General features: G+C 35.5%; 1 non-coding gene across 1 annotated transcript; it reads left to right on the top strand.

Moving 5' to 3' along the window:
* The first annotated feature begins 1,367 nt into the window (after nt 1-1,367).
* Nucleotides 1,368-1,449, top strand: TRNAS-GCU (transfer RNA serine (anticodon GCU)). The gene has a single exon. It is a non-coding gene; the product is annotated as a tRNA-Ser (tRNA).
* Nucleotides 1,450-21,426: the final 19,977 nt, after the last annotated feature.

Below are 21,426 nucleotides of genomic sequence, written 5' to 3'. Positions count from 1 at the left end.
AACATTAGATGAAAATAACTCCCGGAATAATTTACGAGATTCAGGGGACGTGAACTTAGGTGAAATACAAGATGACATTCTAAATGAACTTATAGTATAGATTTTATTCCGTTATTATTCTTAATACCTAATACATTGGAAAATATGTCCTATTTTCTTTATTATAAAATATGTCATACAATAATATCTCTGTCTCCCTGTATGTTTATGGTTTCATGTTATTTTTTTAATACCCATAATATTTAATCAATTTAAAATTAAAGTATTATAAATTTTATGTAGGTACCTATTAAAATTGAAATCAATAAATAAAAAAAATACATTATTTTTATTATAATGATGTACTGCACTGGTAAATTTGAACTACTTCTTAGTGACGTCATCCACAATTGTTTGGAATCAAATACAGAACGTTACACAACCTTGGTAACAAAGACAGAACTGTATACTATGTGAGTATCAAATGTAGCACTCTTCACTTTTAAAACATGTATATTTAATTATTTACAACAATCAGAATTCTGACATACGTAAATTCTGTTGTGTATTTCTAATTTCTAAAAGTAGAAAAATATTTTATGCTTTTATAAAACTCAAAAATCCAACAAAACGTTTTTCGTCATTTTCTCGAAACGATGAATAGTGCACAGTTCTACATATGATTCTATACGACTCAATTAACAAATTATTCAATGAAAATGTTTAAAACAATAACAGATTTTTTTTTGTCCGAATGATTGCGTAATTGTCAAATCAAATTTCCACAGTGATCGACTGACGAAGTCCGGCAAAAATATCAAACATGTTTGAAATCTAACGAGCCTGGTCTGCGGATTAAAAAGTCCGCAGGTCTGGGGTGCTCCACGCGAAAAAAAAGTCCGAAGACTGTAAATCGTCTGACTTGCGTGCCAATGGAGCGCCGGCTTACGCTGAGCATGTCCTCCCTTAAGCACTAATGTGCATGGTTGCTACACCAGTCCCGTGCAGCATCGCTTGAAGACAAGGAAGTGTGGCACTAAAATATTTTCATTCTGCCATGTCTATAGCGTCATGGAAGGCGACAGTGCACAAACCGCGGCTGCATATAGATGGCGGGTGGAGATAGGGAAACTCAAACCATTGATTGAAAATATAATAATTATTATGACATGTTTCAATGTAAATGTCATTGCTTATACGTATTAATTTATTTTGCTCTTAATAAGATAAACTTAATGTATTGTATCAATTCAAGAATGTTGCACATTTGTGTAAACAAAAATGATAATAATAACATTTATAAATTTTGTTTACAAATTATTACTAAGTACACAAGTATGTTATTATCGTTTGGATGCATGACTTTTTGCGCGTCGCGGATTTCAGAAGACGAGGTGGCCGAGTGGTTAAGGCGTTGGACTGCTAATCCAATGTGCTCTGCACGCGTGGGTTCGAATCCCATCCTCGTCGCAACACTTTTTTTATGTACCTAAATCTACTTAATATTATATTCCCGTATTTTCAATATTTTACTGCAGTTCTCTGTCGTCTAAGATGCGATATTAAATTTATGTCACGCTTGAATCCGACTCTGCATTGTATTATTTAGCAGTAGTCTAGTTCAAGACGTCTTCCAGTGCGGCACATCACTCATATTATCCCCCAGTTGCAGTAGTTTACGTGGCAGGGAAATGCAGTGGCGTCCGTATTGTGCGAAGGGGAAAAAAATTAAAACTGTCGCACAATCGAGAAAAGAGAAAATTATAAAAAATACATACTTCACATTAGGCATCTGAAAAACAGGACATGGCGTCATCTAAATGTTGATAAAGATGAGTAAAATTTCATTTTACCAGGCGCCTTATTTACCTTATTTTGCAACGTTTTTCTTAGCTCGTATTCTTATTTGTCCGGTGGTTGTTTGTCCGGTATAAATCTTGCAATCGATCTTTAACTAACTTCCCGACCAGCTAGACATTTGAAACTTTTAGAATATATCAGAACACGATGCCAATGCATTCTTTTAATACTTTTAGCGATCTTTAAGCAGAATTGAATTCATTTTCAGTTAATTCTGTTTTGTATGGAAAGTTATTGCAGAAAAATCCGCAAAAAGTAAAAGGCTATTATTGGTTGCTAAGCGGATGGTCTTACCAATTAAATAATTAATATATACGTGCATTACTATGGAAATCAAAATGACATTTCAGTAGGTATTCTATATTTGTTTGTTTTTTTATTTACTTCATATCACGTACAAGTTTGAGCATATTGAGCATAATAATTCAACGGAATATTTAAAAACGTTCTGTATAAAAAGTTCTTTTTATCTTGTAATTATTTTCTATTGTGGTGTCTTTCAATTTTTTGTAGAAATGCATTGTAAAGGTGACGCATCAGTGAAACGCCAAATAATTTTCAACTGTACGCGCGACGAAATTTTGTACTCGCTTCGCATTCCTTGAGAGAACGTCGAGTCAGACATACGTCACTTTGCTGCGTGATGGCGACGGGCCAATTAATTCTAAAATCGTGTAAAGATGACTAAAAACGTTACCCATTTACTTTAAAAAGAAAACATGTCAATGAATATATTATTATTGTTACTAATTGAATAATAAACAGAACATAAAATGGACATATGTTGGATTTATATGAGAAATAATATTTCGTTTGACAGGCGTCTTTTGCACCCGCGACCCGCAATCCGCACATCGCCTAGCAACGATCTTTTTAGACCGTGCCTCAACTAATGCATGGCCTTAATTAAAATAAAACACGATATAGTACATACACAGTACGGTATTATATTAAAGTTAGTACCTGCTTAGTGTTCCTGATTATTCTAATATTAGTTAGGTTTCGTCTGGTTCAAATGTATATTGTCAACAGTTAAATAATACACAATGATACAGATATGACGTAGATATACTAACAAATTAAAAAAAAAAACAAAAATATTTATTGAAGATATTATTCTAAGAAATTCACTGATGATAAATAAATCAAATAGATTTACCTAGCGTATCAGAAATTAGATTTTAATTCTGAGCGTCTAGTGCAAGAGCTTTGGGCGAGCACTAGCGAAATGGTCTATGGTCTCAAGCATTTGTGTACAAATGCGTTCGCACGCCCACAAATCAAACGCACGGCACGCAGCTTCATTTAGCAATGCAACGGGTGGCGTCTAGATGTATCTATAGTCTAAAGTCACTCACCAGTCTTCTGGTGCCATTCCAGTGGCGAAGAGAAGGGGAAGAAAGAAGACCAATTACAATAATTGTTACTTATTTCTAAAATTTGAACCCTTTTTTGTATTTCGGATAATTTTACTTCGCATATACGTTTTCGTACAAATTAACGGACACGCGCACGGAATGATCAGCTGGTCCCGTGTGAAGGCGGACTGAAGCAAAAATGCAGATTCGATTTGCGATGTCAGGCAGGTACTTTAATTTTTAATTGGACGCCACTGGAATGAAGGGATGGCACCCCCCGCACGATAATAGCGCCCAGTCGATTAAACCTGCGTTTGACGTCTGCAGTCGCGGCCATCTTGTGTTCTGTTGATGCCACGTCAGCCATTGTTGTCATAGCACTATTATTATTGTCGTATATAGTATATTATTCCAACTCCGAGGTCTATGTTATTGTACAACGCTGCAAGGAATATCCGTGAAGATTATTGTATTCGTAAATATGTCGATGGATGTGGATTAGAGGTGAGTTAGAAATACTGTCACCAGTTTGCGTACTCAAGTCTCGGCATGTACTACCCATTAGAGGTGAATTGGAAATACTGTCACCAGTTTGTGTACTCAAGTATCGGATGAAACAACCCATACTCAGTACGTATGGCCCAATAAACTTATTCCAAAAAACTTGTGATGATATCATTGCGAGTTTCGCTGGCTAGTTGGTAGACTTTCAATACTATTGACATTAAACGCGCGCGAGTGAGATAGCACTCGAATACAATTATATTTTAATTTATTAGTCTATGCATGCGAATGACATCATCTTATATATCATAGGTCATAAATTTTCTGTAGCAGCATATTATTTCCTGGGAAATGTGGTGAGGTGACTGGGTGACGCAGTTTACAATAAAAAATTACTGTCCTTCATTAGGTTAACAAGAATATTATAACCGAACAGAAAAATAACTCATATTTTTAAAATGTGTTTAAAATTTTATAATAAATGGTACATTTCGAAAACCCCAGCTCAGTGTATTTTTAGCGATTCTATTGAAGCCGATATTTCAAATACTAATATGGAGTTAAGTTTTAGTTCCAGTTTAGTATGAGACTTATGTCGCATACGCACGCCAAACACTTTATATAGTATTCCAAATACTAGTGAGTATTTTGTAACAAGTTTTGATACTAAGTATTTTTTTATACTGGTAGTAAGTCTTCAAAATCGACCAGTTTTTCCATCTCTACTACCCATACTCAGTACATGAGGCCCAATAAACTTGTTCCAAGAAACTTCGCCGTTCATCGCCGCGCCTCCCTAGTTGGCAGGTACTGTTGGTAGACTTTCAATACTACTGACATTAAATGCGCGCGAGCGAGATAGCATAATACACGTATTTCTAGCCGTGATATACTCAACTGTCATTGCTCTCCCTTTCTCCCCAGTTGTAAAGATGGTATAGTGAAGGACGGAAATGGTGACATGTTCGTTTTATAGTAATAATATGGAGTTCCAGTTTAAGTTCCAGTTGGGTATGAGACTTATATCGAGTTGACGTCAGTCTCAAGTCCCGGAATAGGTACTAGTGCTCGAATTCTGATAAATATTTACGCGTTTATCTGGTTTCGTCACGTCGAGTTTCTCGATTTTTTTTACAACGTTTTTCTTAGCTCGTATTCTTATTTGTCCGGTGGTTGTTTGTCCGGTACAAATCTTGCAATCGATTTTTAACTAACTTCCCGACTAGCTAGACATCAATATATCAGAACGCGACGCCAATGCATTTTTTTATTACTTTTAGCCATCTTTAAGTAGAATTGATTTCATTTTCAGTTAATTCTGTTTTGTATGAAAAGTTATTTCGGAAGAAATCCGTAAAAAGTGAAACTATTATTGGTTGCTAAGTGGGTTCTAGCAACTAGATTATTAATAAGTGCGTTACTATGGAAATCAACATGACATTTCAGTATTATTTCTATCAAATACAAATTTTTTTGATCGTTTAAGCTAGTCAATTCAAGTTTACATGATTCAACAGAAAATTTAAAAACGTTGTATATAAAAAGTTCTTTTTATCTTGTAATTATTAGTATTATAATTGGAACTTATCAACTGAATTCAAATTTTATGCGTTCTTGTGTAAATGTATAATATTATATAAGTACTTACGCCGATGATGCTGTCCTATTCGACAACTCAATCGAGGGCATTCAAGAGACAATCGACAGGTTGCATAATAACTCCTCTCGCGTTGGTTTGAAAATCAACGCAAAGAAAACCAACGTCTTGTGCAATAGTACCTGTCCTGATCCAGATTTCCCTCTGATTAGCGATGGACAAAACATCGAGAGCGTCGACAGCTTCAAGTACCTGGGGGTACACATCACGGGAGATGGCATTTTGCAGAAAGAGCTCGCTATCCGAATGGGAATGGCTGGAGCAACATTCAACTCGATGCGAAATGTCTGGAACTCACGATTGTACTCGGTCAAAACCAAATGCCGCCTATTCGACGCTTGCATTCTGACGGTGCTGCTTTACGGTAGCGAATCATGGCACCTTACGAAGGCTCAGAGCAACCGTATACTTAGCTTTGAAAACAGATGTCTGCGACGAATACTGGATGTGCGGTGGGTATGACTTTAGGGACAACGAGGAGATAAGAGAACGTACCAAGCAGCCTCTCATCACGCTGAAAAAGAAGAGGCGACGTTGGACCTGGCTTGGTCACGTGCTGCGGATGCCAGAAGAGAACTTCAACCTGGCTTGCCTGTTCTTCAAGCCGACCGGATTCCGGCGTTCTGGAAGGCCGCTAAATACAATCTACAGAGTGTATACGGCGGAGCTACGGGATGCTGGTTTGACATGAAACGAAGCAAGAAAACTGGCGAGCGACAGGGATTCCTGGAGGCGCCGCGTGGTGTCCATATGCTCCAGTTAAGGGGCGGATATGGGCAAAGAAGAAATAAGACTTAAAAAAAAATGTGTAAAAATGGCTTCTAAAAAATAAGGTACGCGTAATATCCCAAATACTAGTACTTAAGTATTTTGGAACAAGTTTCGATACTAAGTATTTTTTATACTATACGATTATCGTATTCTTAATCCAACGAAAACAAGTAAGTATCAATGAAAAATTGTGCACAACTTTGTCATATCGCCCAAAATATACCAAAACTATTATAGTTTGGTTAAACAAGGTTAAATTGATTTTTAAAAACTAACCAACACCATCTGTAAAGTATAGAAAAACAAATACGTATGACTAACAAAGTTGAATGTGCACTATTTATGGCGGACCTTAAGGCTATACCTCAGTTGAGGCATGGTCTAAAAAGATCGTGGCTAGGCGATGCGCGGATTGCGGTTCGCGGGTGCAAATGACACATGCCAAACGAAATATAATTTGTCATATAAATCCAACATGCGTCGATTTAATGTTCTATTAGTAACAATAATAATATATTCATTGACATGTTTTCTTTTTCAATTACCTAAATGGGTAACGTTTTTAGTCATCTTTACACGATTTAAGAATTAAAACCCCCGTCGCCATCACGAAATTGATGAATTCATGCCTCGACGTTCGCTCTCCGAATGCCAGCGAGTCCAAAATTTGGTCGCGCCTATATTTGAAAATTATTTGCCGTTTCACTGATGTATCGTCTTAACAGCCTACCTCTATCCTTCGCTACTCGTAGAAACACTATGGGATAATGTATCCTGTTGAAATAAAAAAAATAAGTATTGTGAATCCTGCTACATATTACAGTTGATACTCTTTGCTCAAGACGAATTTTCTCTTTCATTTTCCAGCACCGTACGTAAGTAAACTTGAAACAGCGGCGCATGCGCTCGACGCAACGGTGCGACGGAGACGCCCGTCCGTCACATATTAATCAACCCGTCTCTCTCACTCACCCTACTAAAATAAATTTTCCAACGAAAGGGAAACTTGATGGAAATATATTGCCGGTTCGGAACCGAAAGGGTCTAACACGCGTTTGAAATTATTTAGATTTTCTTGTCATTCTTAAAACAACTGGTATTAATTATTGTCATGGCGTCCGATGACTCTAGTGAGGTATTAGATACTTTAAAAAAATCACATAAACGTTTTGTGACCATATCGAAAAAGCGGGATTTTTAATTCTGGGCTCCGCAAAAAAATCTGTAATTTCCCGATAGTTTTATTTACCACGTTTTTCTTAGCTCGTATTCTTGTTTGTCCGGTGGTTGTTTATCCAGTACAAATCTTGCAATCGATTTTTAACTAACTTTAATTAGTTATTGCTTATAATTACTATTATAAATTTATAAGCGATAATACGAGGGTGGGTCAATAAGTCCTTAGAAAAGCCGACAAGTGGCGCGACTAGTACTGTAAGCGGTTTGTTTTCATGCAGCGGCACTACCGATTCAGTATGCTGCGAAGTTTCAATCAGATTGGTCGGGTTGTTGTGTGTTTTTCGTACATTTAAAAAAAAATTTGCTTGTGGAAAATGGAAAAATGGAAAATGGAGAAAATTGAGTTTAGAGCTGTTATTAAACATTTTAATATAAAAGGGTTAACAGCAAAGGAAATAAAAAATGAGTTGGATTTAGTTCACGGCATATCTGCTCCTTCACTTGCAACTATTTATAACTGGTTAAATGAATTTAAACGTGGTCGTACATCAACAAAGGATGAACCACGCTCAAGACGTCCTGTAGAGGTGACTACACCAGAAATGATCAATAAAATCCACGATATGGTGTTAAGTGACCGAAGATTAAAGTTGAGTGAGATAATTGAGGTTACAGGGATCTCAAAAGGTAGCGTCATTTCTATTTTACATGACAAATTGGGCATGAAAAATATTTCTGCAAGATGGGTGCCGCGTTTGCTCGCAGTCGACAATAAACGCAATAGGGTGGTGGCCTCTAAAGCCCTGTTGTCGCTCATGCAACGCAATCCGGATGAATTTTTTCGTCGCTTTGTGACTGTAGATGAAACATGGATACACCACTATACTCCCGAGACGAAAGAACAGTCAAAGCAGTGGATTGCGAAGACAAACCATGTCCAAAGAAGGCGAAAACCGTAAAATCAGCTGGTAAGGTTATGGCTACTGTATTTTGGGATGCACGTGAAATTATTTTCGTTGACTATTTGGAAAAAGGAAAAACAATAACAGGGGATTATTATGCATTTTTATTGGACCAGCTAAAAAACGAAATTGAAGACAAATGGCCTCATTTAAACAGGAAAAAAATCCTCTTTCATCAGGACAATGCCCGTGTTCACACATGTTTACGATCAATGGCTAAAATTGAAGAATTGAAGTTCGAATTGGTCGACCACCCACCGTATTCGCCAGATTTAGCCCCCAGTGACTTTTTCCTTTTCCCAAACTTCAAAAAATGGCTAAGTGGACAACGTTTTTTTTCAAATGAAGAAGTCATCGATCGGACAAATGCTTATTTTGAGGACCTTCCGAAAACTTATTTTTCTGACGGTTTAAAAAAAATTGAGAAACGTCTAACCAAGTGTATTGAGCTCCAAGGAGATTATGTTGAGAAATAAAAAAAAAATACAAAAATAAAAACTGTTTTAATGCTTTTTTCTAAGGAATTATTGACCCACCCTCGTACATATAAGCGATTTCATTCAACATGGTTATTGCCCTTTCAATTGGTATCACTAATAGCAGGTTAGTTCTGCACCTTGGGAGAACAAACAACGGATGCCCTCGATTACTAATCTAATTATCAGAGACACACAAGCCAACACTACCAATAATGGCAGAGTTCACATTTACGCCGCGTATAAATAAGTCGGAAAAAATATGTAGCTAAATAAAGATCCCTTCTAAATTTTAAGCTACAGTATGTAAGCATACCTAAGAGAAAGTCAGTCGAATAGAACCACGGATAATATCCATACAGCCGAAAGTAAAGGAGTCTCAAAAATTTCTTTTGGACTTTCCACCATAAGGCCGTACTTCAACTGATGCGGGGCCCAAACGATGGACCCACTCTCAAGTCTGCTTCGTCGTGCTGCTTCTAACGTTTTCCAAATGGTGTTTGAGGTCAAATTAAGGGTATTCAGTGTATTTTACAACGTTTTTCTTAGCTCGTATTCTTATTTGTCCGGTGGTTGTTTATCCAGTACAAATCTTGCAATCGATTTTCACTAACTTCCCGACTAGCTAGACATTTGAAACTTTTAGAATATACCAGAACACGATGCCAATGCGTTCTTTTAATACTTTTAGCCATCTTAAGTAGAACTGAATTCATTTTCAGTTAATTCTGTTTTGTATGAAAAGTTATTTCGGAAGAAATCCGTAATCCAATCCACTATTATTGGTTGCTAAGAGGGTGGTCCTAGCAACTAAATTATTAATATATACGTGCGTTACTATGGAAATCAAAATGACATTTCAGTGTTCTATATTTGTTTGTTTGTTGCAAAATAGCAAAAAAATGATTTGTTGACAATTGGCTTATTTGTCCTAAATTATTAATACGTAGAATTGTCAAGTTTATATAATTCAACAGAAAATTTAAAAACGTGGTATATAAAAAGTCCTTTTTTGTACCAGGGAACTCAGAAATAATGTATACTTTCTGTTTATATATTATTATAAATGCGATTAATGTTCTACCTATTTAGAATTACCTGTTGTATGTAAATATTGCTGTACTTATATTGTTATTACTTAATTTTATATATTATGTGACGTATAAGTTGAATGGGATTTTTATAATTATATTTAATATTTTTCATAATTATTCTGTACAATGTGTTATTTATGTTCATTCATTTCATATAAATATACTTTCTACAAAATCCAATTAATATCCTTTTTTCAATTTTTAGAAGATATATTCCTAACTAATTGTGTGTGAAATTAATAAGTATGCATGTTAATTAAAAAAACGCGTTAAAACACTAATATTAGTAATATGTAAGTATTTAAAATATGTTTCGTATTAAATCTTTCTAATGGAAAGTAGTCATCAATGATGCGGCTCTGTGCGTGCTGCGAAGGTCATTTTTTGTGCGTCCACACATCAACTCACACTTCTGAAATCCTGCTTCACTTTGAAACGTTTGCAGGATAGGAGATCAGAGTTCTATTTATTTTTCTTTTCTGTGGTTTGTACCATTTAGCAATACACAGATTTGTTATTTCCACACCATTTTTACAAATCTAATATTGTAGGTAGGTACAACATGTAAACACAATATTTTTAGCTATTTCTATAAGTAGGTATACCAAATCTTGATTTGCCGCCCTTCGAGTAACTGGCGCCCCCAAGTGATGCTCAAGCTGCCTACCCCCACGGGACGTCACTGGTTATATCGGAAATATATGGCCGTATATGAAAGACTGTCCAACCTCTTTGTGTCGTATTGTACCTACTGACATAAAATTCGTCTAAATAAAACAAGGTTCTTCTCGATTTACAGGAAGCCAGCAGTAAACCGACTTGTACCTAATACACTTAATAAAAACTACCGAAATACAAGGGAAATACAGTAAAAAATAAGTGTGTAATTAAATTATTATAAATACAGAAGAATGCGTAAGAAATCTCACGGTGAACTGTGCTACAGTAACCATTATACCTATTCAAGCTGCAGAACAAAACTCTGAAGTCCCATCCCACTCAGTGCAAGTTATTGCTTATAAATACCAGTAGGTATATTTACAAATAACAGTTTCAAATTGAAATAATTGCAAGATAAAAAGAACTTTTTATATACAACGTTTTTAAATTCTGTTGAACCATATAAACTTGACTTGACTAGCTTAAACGATCAAAAAAAATGTATTTGACTTGTCATATTGATTTACATAGTAACGCACGTATATATTAATAATTTGGTTGCTAGGACCCCAGACCCCTAGCAACCAATAATGGTGTCGAAATAACTTTTCATACAAAACAGAATTAACTGAAAATGAATATAATACTACTTAAAGATGGCTAAAAGTGTTAAAAAATGCATTGGCATCGTGTTCTGATATATCCTAAAAGTTTCAAATGTCCAGCTAGTCGGGAAGTTAGTTAAAAATCGATTGCAAGATTTGTACCGGACAAAGAACCACCGGACAAATAAGAATACGAGATAAGAAAAACGTTGTAAAAAATGGTAATAAGTACATTAATTAATATTAATGAAATGTGCAATTTTATTGATACTGTCCGACAAGAAGATCTAGGCGATAACCGGAAGTCGCTGTAGTCGACGTGGGATTAACTAAATAGGAGGGGCTTGTTAGTTCACTCAAAATTTGTCTCCTTTAGCATAGTGGTCTATGTATGTGGGCGTGATACCCGAAAGATACAGGTTCGATTCCTACGGGTGTCTTACTTTTTTCAAAAAGATTTTTTCTATTGGTTATAATATATTTTCTCAGAATTGATTTCAAAATTATGTATGTTTAGATAATATTCCTTGATGGAAAACACAAAAACCGATAGTCAAATAATAACACAATTTGATAAGTATTTCATGTAGGACCTACGAGTTAAAATTATCTTAATTAAGTAGGAGGCCCGTAGCTTAATTGGTTAAAGCATATTGGCGTGATACCAGTAGATGGATTCAAATCTCGTCAGGCGTCGTATTTTTTGTGGGTATAATTATATATCTGAGGTGTTTTCATGTTATGTATGTTCAATATAATATAGAATATAATATTATGTTTATTTACTATTAAATGAAACAGGAATTCTGACCAAACATAGGTACCTACCTACCTACTATTGACTGACCAGAAGCTTTTGAAATATCGTAACCTAACCTAACCTAACCTAACTAACCATAGCCGACTGTTAGTTGTAGACATGCCGGGGCACTGCATTGCGAGTTACGTTGGTAGTGCTAGAAATTAATTATTTTCGAATGCAATGAGGTAATTCGTAATAAATGAAGATTTTCGATTGTTTTCTTCATATCAATTAATTATCATTTATTTGAACGCTATAATTAGCACTACGATCGAAATTTAAAGTTTCGTGTCACGGCCTGAGCCTTGCTAACTATATTGCCGAATAAAAACACTCAATTATGCTTTCGTCAAATACTGCAAGACGGAATGGTAACAGATTAATAAGATAGAAATGTAATTGCCAGTCGCCATGGACTGAGGTCTTGAAGTCGGGCTCAGTATATTACTCTGGTCATAAATCGTTAGTGTCCTCAAATAATACCAATATTGAATACGCGTTTCTTTTATGTGACACACATTAAATTATATCATGATACAGATTTGTGACTATTAAAAATATCATAATATTTTTTAACATGTGTTCAAGTCTATCCCATATTTCTCCACACTATAGATTTTTAAATTTGTTACTCCTACACCCAGAAGGTGGGTAACGCACATTAATTAGGTATATTATATTTATATTATTTCTATGTTTCCTGTATGTGTTGGTAAGTGGAAGACCTCAGAGAGCTATGCTTCATTTGATCCCGGAAGAAGGTATGCTAAATCGAAAGTAATTCGGTTGGTGGAAAAGCTATTGCAAGCAGCGGTTCCATGACAGAACGACGATAAATATAACTATGACCTTTCAGGAAAAATATAAATTTAATATTAAAATTGTCCTATCTCTATCATGTTGATAGATTTTTAATAGCACAGATTTTCAATACGCCATAATAAATCAAATTATATACCTAATTTTTGCATTCCTAATCGCTAGAAAGCTTCAAATATACGGGTCTTTGACGGTAAGCGTAGAATATCTCATCTTAATCAATATAATATGTTCAAAAATGATTGGGTGACTAGGTACAACGAAATAATGACATAACCTAACCTAACCATAATAGATTCCACAAAAAATAATGTTTCATTTTTCCCCTGGCTGTTCTGTTTCGTCACTATTCTGTTTTGGCATGTTCTGTTTTGTCATTTTCTGTTTTGTCATGTTCTGTTTTGTCCGGTTACCACAAGTAGCACACGAGACTTCTACGACACCAAAAAACGTTCCAGGGCTTTAACACTAGCATTTCATAAAGCTCCTTCCCGTTTTAGTCAATCCATTTTCCTTTCACTAGCCCATGAGGTCTCCCCAACCCCCATCGATCGACCCTGAAATAAACACGCACAGCCTTCCAGCGGCCGACGGGATTTTCCCTCGTGTCGTCGCCGTAACCACGCCTGTGCGTTGCCATGGAGACGCGTCGCACGCACCCCCACCCCTCTCGACGCCACCCGGTTCGCGCGCGTTGCCATTTCCGCTCTGGCTTGGCGGGAAAATGCCAAATGGGAGCGGGCGGAAGTGACGAAATTCTGATTTCAATTTGATCAAAAGTATCACTACTCAGTAGAAGGTTGAAATAAAATACGTCGAACTTGGTTATTACGAGGAAGACCGACTGAATTTTCTCGTTATAAGCGTTACTCGTTGTATCAGAGAATAGGTATTTTTAAATGAGCGGTCACAACACAAAAAGTCGAAAATAAAAAATCTGAAAACCATCGTAAAAATCCCCGAAACAAGCATGGCATTCATAAACTACACAATAAGTTGTTTATTGTAATGAACGCTGGTAGGTACCTACGGACTTCACATACATTGGATTTTTCAACCATATGCGTGGATACTAAGTAAAAAGTATTTTTCATTATTGTCGGCGAAAACACCAATTAGCTAGGTACTTAGACACTTAACTAGTGTCATAAACGTCATCCGACCCCGGCGGCATCCTGTCCGATCGGATTTTATTGCTCATGGTCGAAATGTTTTTAAACGATCGACACATTAACAGTATTTGAGCTCGGTGTATCCGATAAGTTGCTCGTAATAATAGTGAATAAATGTATGAACAAAATCATAAACCAAAATGTCAACGAATGTTTCCTCATTACATCCGAGATATGAAGTGATTTGGTTGAACAGAGTTGTTGCCCTCCCAATTGGCATTACCCATGGCAGGTTAGTTTGATATATCTGGTACCTAATTTCTGGCCTGTCTCTTCTTCTATGTCCTATTTTTTAATACGTCATTGGTTTAGCTATTAATTGTTGCTCAAATGGTGGTCGGCACTTTTTTAAACAGTTCAATATTATGTTACACAAATAATTTAGAGTCACGTTAGTTACTCGATTAAAATCAAATACCGCCTATTCGACGCTTGCATTCTGACGGTGCTGCTTTACGGTAGCGAATCATGAGTATGACACTTTACGAAGGCTCAGATCAACCGTATACTGAACTTCAAGAACAAATATTTGTAACGGATACTGGATGTGCAGTAGATGAGTTTAGGGATTCATTTATAGCTATTAATTTCTAAAATTTCTTGGTTTTTAAGAATTATCATTCAATGTAAGATTTAAAAAAAAATGTGTTGTCAAATGTATGCTTGTTTATATATATGGTATGGTTGACAAAAGAACCATTAATTATCTTCCTATTCCATGGCGTATTGAGTTCCTAGTAACTCACTACTAGGGTTTCCAATCCCGGGATCCCGGAATCCCGAGCTATTTTCGATACCTATGAATCCCGGGATTGATAAACATAATCCCGAAACTTTCGGGATTGATTTTTTTATCAATTTTTATGAAAAATAAAATAAAAACGAAAATATAACAGAAAAAATACTTTCAATAACAAATAACTACATTAGAAATAAACTGAGTTTGAATAAAGTTTGATTTATACCCATGTCTAAGTTGCCGATTCATTTGATTTTTTCACATAAGTAAATTAATAAAAATGAGAAAGATTGGAAAAAACAATGCTTCGCACTATCAACAAATTAATTCCACCATGGTCTCATACGTTTTACGGCAGTTTCATATTTGGCTGACTAATCTAACCATGATTAAACTAACCATGATTTGCTTTACTATTTTAAATCTCGCTAACCCATTCATTAAGTCTTTACTATCAGAAACAGCAATCTTATATTAAATTCACAATATTATTTACTCCATTAAACTTATATATTTCCAAGATTGAACGTATACAATATTAACAATAAATTTAATGTCTTAAGGCCATGCATTAGTTGAGGCACGGTCTAAAAAGATCGTTGCTAGGCGATGTGCGGATTGCGGGTCGCGGGTGAAAATGACGCCTGTCAAACGAAATATTATTTCTCATATAAATCCAACATACGTCCATTTTATGTTCTGTTTATTATTCTATTAGTATCAATAATAATATATTCATTGACATGTTTGCTTTTTAAAGTAAATGGGTAAAGTTTTTAGTCATCTTTACACGATTTTAGAATTAATTGGCCCGTCGCCATCACGCAGCAAAGTGACGTGCGTCCGACTCCACGTTCTCTCAATGAATGCGAAGCAAGTACAAATTTTCGTCGCGCGTACAGTTGAACATTATTTGGCGTTTCACTGATGCGTCACCTTAAATAGTATAAATTATACTAGATTTATTTTTGACTGATTTTATCAATGTTATTTGTAAATATAAAAATTTTGTATTAATGTAAAAAAATGTCAATCCAGGGACCAGTCCCGGGATCCCGGGATTGTCCAATTGCAATCCCGAAATCCAGCATTTTGGCTCGGAATTGGATTCCCTACTCACGACTATGCTCGGTTAAAATAAAAATATCGCCTATTCGACGTTTGCATTCTGGTGCTGCTTTACAGCAGCGAATCATGGCACCTTACGAATGCTCAGAGCAAGTGCATACTGAGTGATACTGGGTGTGCAGTGGTATGATTTTAGGAGTAACGAGGAGATGAGAGAATGAACCAAGCAGCCTCTCATCACGCTCAGGGTGAAGAGACGACGTTGGACCTGACTCGGCTACGTACTGCGGATGCCAGAAGAGACCTTCAACCGGACTTGATTTTTCTTAATAGCTAAATACAATCTATATTCTATAAGTAGGTATAGTGTATACGGCGTAACGATGACCTGTAACAACGCAAGGAGACGAGTGATTCTTGGAAGCGTCGTGTGGTGTCCATACGCTCCAACTAAGGGACAGACATCATCTAAATTAAAAAATATAATTATAATTACGAGATGCAATTCTTGATTATTACACCACAATATTCAAGTGGATGTACTAATACAAAATACAAAAAATCACTAAAATACACAGACTACTCCTAATTTTACCTCGAACACCATTCCAAAAATGTTACTGTAAGTGTAGAATATCACACTGCCTTTAACCTTAGCAATAGGTAGGAGGCCCACCATCCTGGCCAGGGAGCCCACTTCAAGATACTTTATAATGAGACGATAGCATTATTTGTTTCATGAAAAACCGCCACTACGTAAAAGTTGTATACGTTCCTTAAATCATCGTCCTCTATAATGTTCTACATCTATGCAACGCATGACTTGCCTACCCCTACGTGACGTCACTATAATGAGGATGGTATTTAGTAGCCTTTCAGGATGCTGGAATACGGTTGGCTTAGGATAAGGCAATGACATTAATATGGACGAAGCATCTGGAAAAAAAAATGACACTCACTTTTTTGTCGGGTCTGCCGAATGGCATAATCTGTTCTAACGCCATTACAATAAAGGTGATATTGCTATAAATTCTCGAAGCTTTTTGTCGGGTCTGCCGTATGGTTTGGTTCGAACGGGTTCGCTCAAACGAACATTGATACTAGAAACACTGTTCTAACGCCATTACAATAAAGGTGATATTGCTATAAATTCCCGATGCGTGATATCGCATAATGGATATTGCGTGACGTCTACCTATGCACGTGCGAATGTTACGTTTGAATTTACTTGCTAGCTACTGTACTGAGTGAGTCGTCCATTAATAATGTCATTGGGATAAGCAGATAAGGCTTTCTTGAGGTATCCGCAGCACGTGGTCCTGTCAGGTGGAAACGTTCGTCTCTTCCCTGTTAGCGTTGATGATATGCTGGAAGGTCCACCAATAATATTACAGTTCAATACTCTACTAATAATATAATACCAAAATAGAGTTTATCCTCAAAAGCAGATTATAAACAAGTGAGTAACAACGGAGTAACTCATAAACTCTGTAAAGTAGGTACAGATATTTCTACTTTTCCTCGTCGTAAACTTTCCGTTTCAAGTCAGGTTTATTATAGGGGCTGGTAGTAAATTGAGGCGATGGATGCCATGCCACCCACCCTCCCCTTTGCAATACGCGAGTAGTGGGTAGGTACAGCCGTGTTATTATATTTCGCACAAAACACCCCCGTCTTCCCCTTTGGAAAATGCCTTGAAAAATTAATAAAAAATATATATAAATGATTTTTGTTATGTCTAGGTTAATATATTACTTTCTCGTACCTACATTTCCTTGTGTTATAATACCTATGTCAGGAAAAGGCTTTTTAATATTACAATATTCCGTTACTATTGAATATTATTTAGAGCGCTCGAAATGGAAAAGTTTACGAACCGGAGCGCACGAAAATTTTCTGGGGATATTAAAATGGTTATCAAATTTTATGGGTATTTCTTAAACATAAGTGTGCTAGATTTTTGTTATATGGCATATCTAGCTCAGACGGTCAACATATTTTAACCACGAGACGGAGCGATAACTTTACAGATTCCTCGAATCGGAACGGCGCTCCGGTGCGCTCCGGTCCATTTCGAGCCCTAATTATGACAATAATTAATCATAATATACACTCATACGTACATTATTTTTTCCATTTATAAGCCTTGCCCTGCCCTGCCCTGCCTAGCCCTGTCTATACCTAACTATAAAAGATAATAAATATTATTATATCTATAAAATATCCAAAATGATGTATGATTTAATTGTATAATTTTAGATATTTTATAGATAGATGAGTATTTTTTGACTATTATCTATTATGGCTAGGTTTTTGTAAGGTTTAATTGAATTTTAAAAACTAACCGACACCATCTGTAAATTGTAGTCTTGTTTCAATGAAAACAAATACGTATGACTGACAAAGTTTAGTGTGCACTATTTATGGCGGATCTTAACAGCCTACCTCCACCCTTCGCCACCCATACCCACGATGGCCGCGTGGCTTAAGCGCCGGTCTATAGTGTCGAGGGTCCCGGGTTCGAATCCTGCGTCTGGCAAGTACACATATTGTTTTTCAATTTGTGTATGAGTCAGAGTATGGACCTAATAGGTTGATCAAGTGGCTGAGTGGCTGACATCCATTTCTCGTAAAAAATAAAATCTGTTAATACAAACCTCCACTCCGTGGAGGCCCATATGATCCTATTAGGATCGGACATGGTCGAAAGAAAAAGAAAGAAGAAACTTTATCAGTCATACGTTATATTTTGTTTTCATTCAAATAAGACTAAAGTTTACAGATGGTTACTTTTTAAAATTCAATTACCTAAACCCTGCGAAATCAAGCCATAGTAGATAATAGTAAAAAAATACTTGTATATCTATGAAATACCTATCTAAAATAATTGTGCAATTTCAGCAATTATATTATATCGTACATAACTTTTAATATTTTATAGATAGAGTAATATTTTTTTATCTATAATAGTTTAGTTTAGGCAGGGCTAATGAATTTAAAAAAATGAACTAACAATATGTGTTATAATATGTACCTATTCTTAATTCAACGAAAACAAATAAGTATGAATGAAAAAATGTGCACAATTTTGTCGTATCGCCCAAAATATACCAAAATAATTATGGTTTTGTTTAGGCAGGGTTTCATTGAATTTTAAAAACTAACCAATACGACCTATAAATAATTGTAGTATTAGTTCAATAAAAATAAATTCTTATAACTAACAAAGTTTAATGTACCTCCACCCTTGGCTACTGAAATTAACAGTATAGTGATTGCAAAAATTAAGTATATTATTGTTATACACATCTAAAAACTTTGGGATATATTAATATTATGTTTATATCGAATGTACAACAAGCGGGCGTCGTTTAGGATGTTTCAGTTGTCGGGCGTCGGGACGCCTCTGCGTTTGACAGGCGACGCCGTGCCAGGGGAGAGAGATACAGAAATGCTACGACCCAGGAGTAGACAACCTGTAGATGTTTAGAAAATTAGATTTCGTAGAAAGACAGAGGAATAACATGCGTTAACTTATATACGAGTATGTAGAGTGTTATCAAATAAGAGATAGGTATATTTTTACGTTGAAATAAAAACAAAACTGTATAATATTAAAACCTACTATTTACCGAAGGTACTTGATGGAATTTGAATTTAAATTCTAATGGATTCTGATGAATTATTTGTGGATTTGTTATAGTTAAAAATAAAATTATACAAAATAAACAAATAGGTAGGTATCATATCATGTAAGAATATTATTGAATATTAATTGTTGAACTACCATTGATCAATGTGAACTACTAACTTTTAAAGCCTGATATCCTGATATCATAGATATATTTCATTGGTTAACTCCATTAATTTCCATTGTTCCCAGAATGGACGATTTTACACCTCTTGAGTGTAGTATTTTTAATATTAATACTATCGACCGAAGGTACTTGATGGAATTTGAATTTAAATTCTAATGGATACAAGCTCTGTACTATTCCATTTAAGTCGTTTTTTGCGACCCGGGTTTCGCCTTTCGGCATCTTCAGGCGTCGTGTACACTCACCAAAGGTAAACACACGCTGACAACGAACACTCTTAACTCTACCTTATATAGTAAACCAATACAATAAAGTAGGTAATAACTCCATTACCTACCTATCTAGTCAGAGGTCACAAAAATACAATAAACAAATCATGAATAGTTAAAGTGTCAGTAAAAAACCTAATTAGTAAAAACCCTATCTTATTAATAACAATACACTCGATAGCATATTATTATAATAAATCGTCAAAACCTAATAAGAGATCATTATTCTTTATAAATAATAAAAATACTACACTCAAGAGGTGTAAAACGTCAATTCTAAGAAAAATAATTACCCTAATACTTACATTAATAAAATAATTGTGTGTTTACCTTTGGTGAGTGTACACGACACCTGAAGATGCCGAAAGGCGAAACCCGGGTCGCTAAAAATGACTTAAATGGAATAGTACAGAGCTTGAATCCATTAGAATTTGTAGTATTTTTATTGTTTATAATTACTAATGATCTATTAGGTTTGACGATTTATTATATGCTAATCGAGTGATTATGATTATTGATGTCTAAGACGAATTCTGCAGATTTATGAACATATTGTCTTGCGCGGACCGACAACCTGGAGAGACTGTTTTGGGTGGCCTCCAGGGAAGGCGAAGCAGAGGAAGAGCGTCTGCGCGCTGGAGCGACCAAGTGAAAGAGCTGACTGGGGGAAACCATTCATTCTGCCCTGCGAGAAGCGGAAGATCGAGAAGGATGGAAAGTCTTGGTCGCTCAAAGGATGACAAAATTTAACAGTGGTAACGATCCTCAGCCATGGGTGTACAACCAAGAAGATTATTGATAGGTATGGCGTTTTTTACTAACACTTCAACTACTAATTTGTTTGTTATATATTTTTTATTGGATCCTTGACATACCTAATAGATAGGTGATAAGTTTTTACCTACTTTATTGTATTGATTTATTATATAAGTTAGAGCAGTGGTTTCCAAACTTTATGTTACTACGCCTCCTTTTAAAAAAACTCTTGGCGCCTCCCCCCCTTTCGCCTCGACACCTTTTTAAATAGTCAACAATGTACTAGGTACGAGTAATACAAAAATGAAAAAAAAATACAAAAAGTTTTTACTGGGTACCTACTTATATTATATTAATTTTTTAATTATTTTGTTTTTCAAGCGACGAATGTGCTTGTTTATTAGCACAATCAATTTTAATAGTAGGTAGTCAATCGTTCATTGTCAAATGGATTCTATCATGGGTTCCACATCCTGAAGCGGGCCCCCAGGCCAGGATCTTTTAATCACATATTTAAAATATTTAATAGCCCTGAAACAAAGTAGCGCCGCAAGCGACTTTTTTTTACTATTAATAAAACAATGTGAAAAGTGCATTAGCAAACTAACGAAGAACTCAGGAAATAGATTTTTGTTTGCTTCAATATATCTGTCGTAGAAATCATTTAAAAGTGGAGACATGGCGAACTTATTTTTTTTTTGTAATTTTGATTTCCAAAGCTCCAAATTTTTATGAATGCCTTCACTTTGTCTTTTTAAATCAGTGAATGCATTAGAGTGGTCCTTGCATTGATATATTACTTTAATTTCACCCGAATAGACAAATTTAACAACAAAATTATCGGTCGTAAACAAATTTGCCTCAAATTTAAACATTAT

The sequence above is a fragment of the Rhyacophila brunnea genome, unplaced genomic scaffold (genome assembly GCF_057557595.1).
Source record: "Rhyacophila brunnea isolate RB1 unplaced genomic scaffold, BYU_Rbru_1.0 scaffold_24, whole genome shotgun sequence".
In the NCBI taxonomy this organism is placed as follows: Eukaryota; Metazoa; Arthropoda; class Insecta; order Trichoptera; family Rhyacophilidae; genus Rhyacophila; species Rhyacophila brunnea.
Note: the sequence above shows the minus strand (reverse complement) of the source record. Positions and strands in the feature narration are given on the sequence as shown.